Genomic DNA, 10,100 nt, shown 5'->3' on the forward strand with positions numbered 1-10,100 from the left:
ATAGGAAATTCATTAAAAATTATTCACTTATTGTAAAACCCCTTACTGACATGACTAAGAAGGAGACTGATTTTTCTAAATGGTCTGACGCCGCTAAAGTTGCTTTTTCCTCTCTAAAAGAGAGGTTTACCTCAGCACCTGTTCTAGTCCATCCTGATGTCTCTCAGCCTTTTATTGTTGAAGTCGATACTTCAGAGGTGAGAGTGGGGGCGGTGCTGTCTCAGGGTCCGTCTCCTGGCAAATGGCGTCCTTGTGCTTTCTTTTCTAAAAAACTATCTGCAGCAGAAAAGAACTACGATATTGGCAATAAGGAACTATTAGCTATTAAACTAGCGTTTGAAGAATGGCGTTACTTTTTAGAGGGGGCAGTCCACCCCGTCACTGTGATTACGGACAACAAAAATCTTCTGTACCTCGAATCAGCTAAGCGTCTCACCCCTAGACAAGCTAGGTGGTCGCTATTTTTTACCAGGTTTAACTTTGTGATTACCTATCGTCCTGGGGCAAAGAATACCAAGGCTGATGCACTATCTCGTTGTTTCCCTGGAGGGGGTAATGTGAGCGATCCGGTGCCCATTCTTCAAAGAGGAGTGGTTGTTTCTGCGGTACACTCTGTTCTGGAGGGGAAGGTGTTAGAGGCCCAGGGGGACGCCCCGGTCTCTTGCCCCTCAGAGAAATTGTTTGTACCGTTGAACCTGCGTTTCGAATTATTAAAGGAACATCATAATTCGGCACTTGCTGGGCAACCTTGGAGCTATTGTCTCGTCATTTTTGGTGGCCAAGGTTGCGTCAGGATGTATTGGATTTTGTGTCTTCTTGTTCTACCTGTGCGCGCGCAAAAGTTTCACATACACGTCCTGCAGGGTCTCTATTACCACTCGTCATTCCCAATAGACCATGGACACATCTGTCAATGGATTTTATCACTGACTTACCTTTGTCTGCGGGTAAAACAGTTATTTTGGTAGTAGTGGACAGGTTTAGCAAAATGGTACACTTCATTGCGTTACCCGCACTACCTAATGCTAAGACTCTTGCTCAGGTATTCATCAGTGAAATCGTGAAGCTTCACGGGGTCCCCTCCGATTCGGATCGGGGTACCCAGTTTATTTCTAAATTTTGGAAAGCTTTTTGTTCCCGTTTGGGGGTACACTTGTCCTTTTCCTCAGCTTTCCATCCTCAGTCGAATGGACAGACTGAGTTTACCAACCAAAACCTGGAGACATATCTAAGATGTTTTGTGTCTGAAAACCAAGAGTTGTGGTCATCATATTTACCGTTAGCTGAGTTTGCCATAAATAATCGTCGTCAGGAATCCACTGGCAAGTCACCATTTCTTGGTGCATATGGTTTTCATCCCCAATTCTGTACTTTCAAAGAGGGGGGGTCTTCTGGGGTTCCCGAAGACGAATGGTTTTCGTCATCTCTTTCATCGGTATGGCAGAAGGTGCAAGCTAACTTGAAAAATATGGGAGGTAAATACAAATGCATGGCTGATAAGAGACGGTCGCCAGGTCCGGACCTAGGAGTGAATGACTATGTGTGGTTGTCTACTAGGAATATTACATTGAAGGTTCCCTCTTGGAAACTGGGTCCTAGGTTTATTGGTCCTTACAAAATTGTAGCCATCATCAACCCTGTGGCTTTTCGCCTGGAGTTACCTCAGACTTTTAAAATCCATAATGTCTTTCATAAGTCGTTACTCAAAAAATATGTTCCACCTCTAGAACCGTCACCGCTGCCACCCCCTCCTGTTGTTGTGGATGGTAATCTAGAATTTCAGATATCCAAAATTGTTAATTCTCGTCGGGTCCGCCGCTCTCTTCAATATCTGGTGCATTGGAGAGGTTACGGTCCCGAGGAAAGAATGTAGGTTCCTGCGTCTGAGGTAAACGCCGACAGGCTAGTTCGGGTTTTTCATGCCTCTCATCCTGAGAGACCTGGTCCTGAGTGTCCAGAGGCCCCTCGTAGAGAAGGGGGTACTGTCACGAGGGTGTCAAGAAGAACCACGCCTGACTCCGTTATACCCGGGGTCAGGAAGTCACAGCGGTTGGCTGTGCGCTCTTTGTAAGATAGGGCTGTTTCCTTATGGTAGCTTTCTGGGTTTGCTTTGCAAACCCTTTTGGCTCACTCAGGGATCCGTAGCTCCTTCTCCTCAGCTGTTCCTTGTCCAGCACTCCCAACCTCCTTATATTCCCATCTCACACTTCTCTGGTTGCCAGATATAGACCTTCCTGCCTGGACATCTATTCTGACCCTCTGGAGCTGTATTGCTGCGTTCTCTGGTTGTTGGTTCAGAACGCTACCCTCCGGATCCCTGTTGGACCTTTTTGGTCTGCTGTGGTCGCCCACCTGGGTGTATGTGTTTGTCTGTATTGTCTGTCCTCTCCCTGGTGTTTCCCTCTTAGTGTCAGTGGTGCGGACTAGCGATCCCACCAGCCCGTTCACTATCTAGGGCTCATTTTATGGAAAGCCAGGGTTTAGGCACGTGATCGCCGCACGGGTGAGGAACCCGTCTAGGGACGTCAGGGCAGTCAGGTGCCAGCCGCAAGGTGAGTCAGGGGTCACCACCTTTCCCTCTCCCTTGGGCAGGGCTTTCCCTTTTCCCTCCCTGTGCGTGACGCCGGTCATTACATCAACATAAAATTTTAGTTGCCAGATTTTTGACCATTCCTCTAGTTTTCCTAAATCCTTTTCCATTTGGTGTATCCCTCCACGAACATCAACCCTGTTACAAATCTTTGTGTCATCAGCAAAAAGACGATGGAAGATAGATAGATCTTTTAAAGATTCTAAGAGGTTTGTGTGATTCATACACTTTTATTAATAGCTTCATAGGCTTTTATTAGCTTGATGGGATTTAATAGCTTCGGGAAAGCTGGGTACTTCAAAGAAACTTGCTAGATAATAGATAAATAGATAGCTTCATAGATAGATAGATTGTTAGATAGATAGATATCTAGCAAGAAAGTAGAAAGATAGACAGTTAGATAGAAACATATATAGATAGATAGGTAGATATATATATAGATGGATTGATAGATAGATAAATAGCTAGATAAATAGATAAATGTAGATGTATAGATCGTGGAAAGATAAATAGATATGTTTTAGATAGACAGATATATAGGTAGATGTTTGATAGTTAGCCATATTATAGATGGATAGCTAGATAGAAATATAGGTAGCTAGATAGATATTAGAAGATAGATAGCTAGATGGAAAGATAAGTCATTAGATAGATATTAGAAGCTTGATAGATATACACTCACCTAAAGAATTATTAGGAACACCTGTTCTATTTCTCATTAATGCAATTATCTAGTCAACCAATCACATGGCAGTTGCTTCAATGCATTTAGGAGTGTGCTCCTTGTCAAGACAATCTCCTGGACTCCAAACTGAATGTCAGAATGGCAAAGAAAGGTGATTTAAGCAATTTTGAGCGTGGCATGGTTGTTGGTGCCAGACGGGCCGGTCTGAGTATTTCATAATCGGCTCAGTTACTGGGATTTTCACGCACAACCATTTCTATGGTTTACAAAGAATGGTGTGAAAAGGGAAAAACATCCAGTATGCGGCAGTCCTGTGGGCAAAAATGTCTTGTGGATGCTAGAGGTCAGAGGAGAATGGGCCGACTGATTCAAGCTGATAGAAGAGCAACGTTGACTGAATTAACCACTCGTTACAACCGAGATATGCAGCAAAGCATTTGTGAAGCCACAACATGCACAACCTTGAGGCGGAGGGGCTACAACAGCAGAAGACCCCACCGGGTACCACTCATCTCCACTACAAATAGGAAAAAGAGGCTACATTTGCACGAGCTCACCAAAATTGGACTGTTGAAGACTGGAAAAATGTTGCCTGGTCTGATGAGTCTCGATTTCTGTTGAGACATTCAAATGGTAGAGTCCGAATTTGGCGTAAACAGAATGAGAACATGCATCCATCCTCTGATAGCTACTTCCAGCAGGATAATGCACCATGTCACAAAGCTCGAATCATTTCAAATTGGTTTCTTGAACATGACAATGAGTTCACTGTACTAAAATGGCCCCCACAGTCACCAGATCTCAACCCAATAGAGCATCTTTGGGATGTGGTGGAACGGGAGCTTCGTGCCCTGGATGTGCATCCCTCAAATATCCCATTAACTGCAAGATGCTATCCTTTCAATATGGGCCAACATTTCTAAAGAATGCTATCAGCACCTTGTTGAATCAATGCCACGTAGAATTAAGGCAGTTCTGAAGGCAAAAGGGGGTCCAACACCGTATTAGTATGGTGTTCCTAATAATTCTTTAGGTGAGTGTATGTATACATAGATAAATAGAAGAGCAAAGAAGAGTATATTAGCGTTCTGAGGAACAACATACGAACATCCCAGAAGCTGACAGTATACCAGAGCCTGCAGAGGGAGTACAAACTGGCCCCATATCTGGAGAAACTTCCCAATCCAAGAGACTGACAGATCCTTAGCCAGTACAGACTGAGCACCCACAGCCTACTCATTGAATCCGGGCATCACCGAGAGAGGTACATGCCCAGGGAGAGCAGACTGTGCCAGCAGTGCAACCAGGAGGCCGTGGAGGATGAGGCTCATTTCCTGCTGCGGTGCCCCAAATACTTAGCAGTGAGGGAGACTCACTTCAGGAGACTGTCTAATCTCTGCCCAGACATCACCTCCATGGAGGAGGAAGAGAGACTCTCCATACTGCTGGGGGGAGAGGAGAACACAGCGGCCACAGCAGCACAATATATTACTGCCTGCCGTAGAATGAGAGGAGCCTGATATACCATGGACTCCTTTATCCCCACCCTGGACGTGTCCCCACCCCCCAACCCTACCCAATTATTTCCCACTTGCTTTGGCAATGATAACATTTATTTAGTCCTGCCAATGAAGCTTATTTGATTTGATTTGAATAGATATATGGATAAATAGATAGATGGCTAGATAAGTAGATATGTGATAGATAGATAGATAGATAGATAGATAGATAGATAATAGCTAAATAGATATGCAATAGATAGATAAATTGTTAGATAGATAGAAAGATAATGGAAAGATAGACAGTTAGATACAAAGATAAATAGATGTTTGATAGATAGAAAGATAAATATATATATGTTTGATAGATAGCCATGTTATAGAAAGATAGGTTGTTAGAAAGATATTAGAAGCTTGATAAATAGATATGCGTATACATAGATAGATATATGGATAAATAGATATGTGATGTCTAGATAAATAGATAGATATATACACTGCTCAAAAAAATAAAGGGAACACAAAAATAACACATCCTAGATCTGAGTTAATTAAATATTCTTCTGAAATACTTTGTTCTTTACATAGTTGAATGTGCTGACAACAAAATCACACAAAAATAAAAAAATGGAAATCAAATTTTTCAACCCATGGAGGTCTGGATTTGGAGTCACACTCAAAATTAAAGTGGAAAAACACACTACAGGATGATCCAACTTTGATGTAATGTCCTTAAAACAAGTCAAAATGAGGCTCAGTAGCGTGTGTGGCCACCACGTGCCTGTATGACCTCCCTACAACGCCTGTGCATGCTCCTGATGAGGTGGCGGACGGTCTCCTGAGAGATCTCCTCCCAGACCTGGACTAAAGCACCTGCCAACTCCTGGACAGTCTGTGGTGCAACGTGACGTTGGTGGATAGAGCGAGACATGATGTCCCAGATGTGCTCAATTGGATTCAGGTCTGGGGAACGGGCGGGCCAGTCCATAGCATCAATGCCTTCGTCTTGCTGGAACTGCTGACACACTCCAGCCACATGAGGTCCAGCATTGTCTTGCATTAGGAGGAACCCAGGGCCAACCGCACCAGCATATGGTCTCACAAGGGGTCTGAGGATCTCATCTCGGTACCTAATGGCAGTCAGGCTACCTCTGGCGAGCACATGGAGGGCTGTGCGGCCCTCCAAAGAAATGCCACCCCACACCATTACTGACCCAATGCCAAACCGGTCATGCTGGAGGATGTTGTAGGCAGCAGAACGTTCTCCACGGCGTCTCCAGACTCTGTCACGTCTGTCACATGTGCTCAGTGTGAACCTGCTTTCATCTGTGAAGAGCACAGGGCGTCAGTGGCGAATTTGCCAATCTTGGTGTTCTCTGGCAAATGCCAAACGTCCTCCACGGTGTTGGGCTGTAAGCACTACCCCCACCTGTGGACGTCGGGCCCTCATATCACCCTCATGGAGTCTGTTTCTGACCATTTGAGCAGACACATGCACATTTGTGGCCTGCTGGAGGTCATTTTGCAGGGCTCTGGCAGTGCTCCTCCTATTCCTCTTTGTACAAAGGTGGAGGTAGCGGTCCTGCTGCTGGGTTGTTGCCCTCCTATGGCCTCCTCCACGTCTCCTGATGTACTGGCCTGTCTCCTGGTAGCGCCTCCATGCTCTGGACACTACGCTGACAGACACAGCAAACCTTCTTGCCACAGCTCGCATTGATGTGCCATCCTGGATAAGCTGCACTACCTGAGCCACTTGTGTGGGTTGTAGACTCCGTCTCATGCTACCACTAGAGTGAAAGCACCGCCAGCATTCAAAAGTGACCAAAACATCAGCCAGGAAGCATAGGAATTGAGAAGTGGTGTGTGGTGACCACCTGCAGAACCACTCCTTTATTGGGGGTGTCTTGCTAATTGCCTATAATTTCCACCTGTTGTCTATCCCATTTGCACAACAGCATGTGAAATTGATTGTCACTCAGTGTTGCTTCCTAAGTGGACAGTTTGATTTCACAGAAGTGTCATTGACTTGGAGTTACATTGTGTTGTTTAAGTGTTCCCTTTATTTTTTTGAGCAGTGTATATATAGATATATAATAGATAAACAGATTTTTGAGGGAAGTGTTGGATTTAAATATATATGTATATATGCCCTTACATATATGCATATATATTGGCCCTTTTGCATGGGCCAGTCCAGGTGGTAGGTGTATACATAGAGATGTATGTATGCCCCTTGTCAGCATACATCTCTATGTATATAATATATGTATGGGTGGGCTTATTGCTGCCCATTCAGACCCCCTGTTTTATATATATATGTGTATATATACACTGCTCAGAAAAAATAAAGGGAACACAAAAATAACACATCCTAGATCTGAATTAATTAAATATTCTTCTGAAATACTTTGTTCTTTACATAGTTGAATGTGCTGACAACAAAATCACACAAAAATATAAAAATGGAAATCAAATTTTTCAACCCATGGAGGTCTGGATTTGGAGTCACACTCAAAATTAAAGTGGAAAAACACACTACAGGCTGATCCAACTTTGATGTAATGTCCTTAAAACAAGTCAAAATGAGGCTCAGTAGTGTGTGTGGCCTGTATGACCTCCCTACAACGCCTGTGCATGCTCCTGATGAGGTGGCGGACGATCTCCTGAGGGATCTCCTCCCAGACCTGGACTAAAGCATCTGCCAACTCCTGGACAGTCTGTGGTGCAACGTGACTTTGGTGGATAGAGCGAGACATGATGTCCCAGATGTGCTCAATTGGATTCAGGTCTGGGGAACGGGCGGGCCAGTCCATAGCATCAATGCCTTCGTCTTGCAGGAACTGCTGACACACTTCAGCCACATGAGGTCTAGAATTGTCTTGCATTAGGAGGAACCCAGGGCCAACCGCACCAGCATATGGTCTCACAAGGGGTCTGAGGATCTCATCTCGGTACCTAATGGCAGTCAGGCTACCTCTGGCGAGCACATGGAGGGCTGTGCGGCCCTCCAAAGAAATGCCACCCCACACCATTACTGACCCAATGCCAAACCGGTCATGCTGGAGGATGTTGCAGGCAGCAGAACGTTCTCCACGGCGTCTCCAGACTCTGTCACGTCTGTCACATGTGCTCAGTGTGAACCTGCTTTCATCTGTGAAGAGCACAGGGCGCCAGTGGAGAATTTGCCAATCTTGGTGTTCTCTGGCAAATGCCAAACATCCTGCACGGTGTTGGGCTGTAAGCACAACCCCCACCTGTGGACGTCGGGCCCTCATATCACCCTCATGGAGTCTGTTTCTGACTGTTTGAGCAGACACATTCACATTTGTGGCCTGCTGGAGGTCATTTTGCAGGGCTCTGGCAGTGCTCCTCCTGTTCCTCCTTGCACAAAGGTGGAGGTAGCGGTCCTGCTGCTGGGTTGTTGCCCTCCTACGGCCTCCTCCACGTCTCCTGATGTACTGGCCTGTCTCCTGGTAGCGCCTCCATGCTCTGGACACTACGCTGACAGACACAGCAAACCTTCTTGCCACAGCTCGCATTGATGTGCCATCCTGGATAAGCTGCACTACCTGAGCCACTTGTGTGGGTTGTAGACTCCGTCTCATGCTACCACTAGAATGAAAGCACCGCCAGCATTCAAAAGTGACCAAAACATCAGCCAGGAAGCATAGGAACTGAGAAGTGGTCTGTGGGCACCACCTGCAGAACCACTCCTTTATTGGGGGTGTCTTGCTAATTGCCTATAATTTCCACCTGTTGTCTATCTCATTTTCACAACAGCATGTGAAATGAATAGTCACTCAGTGTTGCTTCCTAAGTGGACAGTTTGATTTCACAGAAGTGTGATTGACTTGGAGTTACATTGTGTTGTTTAAGTGTTCCCTTTATTTTTTTGAGCAGTGTATATATATATTTATGGATGTGCCCCATATATATACAGTTAAACTGTGCCCAGAAGCTCCCATGGATGCCCCCCTCTGGAATTTGCCTGGTGGGTGGGGAGAGACTGACAACTGGACAATTATGTCCAGTTTCGGCCTCTTCAAAAGACAGATGATCAATAAAGATCCTCTGCCCTTTGTCACCATCTCCGGCAGCGCTGAAGATGGTATGCCTAACAGGGACATGGGAACAGAGTTCCCATGCCCCTGTGTGCCGCTCACCTCCAGCGCTGTAATTACAGCGCCAGAGATGTGCGATATCTCCACAGGCGGGAGGATCAAAGGATCCCCCTGCCTGGGAGCGCGGGCTGGTGCAGGGCGGGAAAACGGGCGCGAGCGCTGCAGGGTTTAAATACCCCAGCAGCACTGTGCTCGGGCAGATTGGGATCCCCCCCCCCCTGAAGGAGAGCGCATCCGGTGCTCAGGACGGGACCCCTCCATACAGGACAGCGCAGGCAGCGATGTGCTGCGCTCTGAAGAGATGACCGACCACCCCCACAGAGAGGAGAGAGAGCGCAGGCAGCACTGAGCCCTGCACATACCTGACCCGGAACAAGTGCTCAGAAGAGAGTTGGAGAGGGCTGAGTAGTTGAGCCCAGAGCAGCCCAGAGGAGGAGAGCAGAAGGACGGAGCAGAAGTTGAACAGACTAAGTATCGCTTTCCCTGTCCTGCCTCCTCCTTAACCCCTGCTGCCCTGAACCCCTAATCCTTTCCTGCATTGCCCTGGGATCTCACTGCCCCCTGCCATTAACCCCTTCAGTGCCCAGCAGTCCCCCAGTGGACCCTGTAATCCCAGCAGCATTGCTGCTGCCCTTAACCCCTGCCCTGCTGCCCCAGTCCACAGTCAGCCTGCTGCCCTGCATCTGCTCTGCAGGTCTCTGAAGAACATTAACCCCTTCAATGCTCTGTTCCCCTGCTCTGCAAGTCTCTGCAGAGCATTAACCTCTTCAGTGCTCTGTTCTCTGCAGAGCATTCCCCTGCTCTGCAAACAACCCTTTTAGTGCTCTGCTCCCCTGTCCCTGCAGAGCATTAACCCCTAATAACCCTTGCCATACCAGGAGTTAACCCTTTACTGAGTGACCCCTTGCCCTGCCTTTCCCAGAACCCTGTGTTCCTTGGCCTGCAGGTATTAACCCCTGCAGAGCCACCATTGTGTTTAACCCCTTGTACCCCGTAGGGACAGTGATTAGTCAGGCGGGTGGGTTACTGATATTTGTGTGTATGAATGTATTATTGCAATGTAGAAGTGTGTGGGTGGAATGGTAATTGTGTGTAGTGTAGTTAGGTTTGTATTGTGTTTATTGTAGTACTGTTTCTATACTGCGGTGTGTACGTCTATATGTATATATATATTTATATCCATTGATCTATAAATATACACTGCT

At 46.4% G+C, this 10,100-nt stretch overlaps 1 long non-coding RNA gene across 1 annotated transcript; it reads left to right on the top strand.

The window, feature by feature from the left end:
- The first annotated feature begins 1,249 nt into the window (after window positions 1–1,249).
- Window positions 1,250–9,759, top strand: LOC121001878. The gene is made up of 3 exons (XR_005779164.1): window positions 1,250–1,260; window positions 7,071–7,077; window positions 9,560–9,759. It is a non-coding gene; the product is annotated as an uncharacterized LOC121001878 (long non-coding RNA).
- The last annotated feature ends 341 nt before the right edge of the window (window positions 9,760–10,100 follow it).

This window comes from Bufo bufo, chromosome 5 (genome assembly GCF_905171765.1).
Source record: "Bufo bufo chromosome 5, aBufBuf1.1, whole genome shotgun sequence".
Classification (NCBI taxonomy): Eukaryota; Metazoa; Chordata; class Amphibia; order Anura; family Bufonidae; genus Bufo; species Bufo bufo.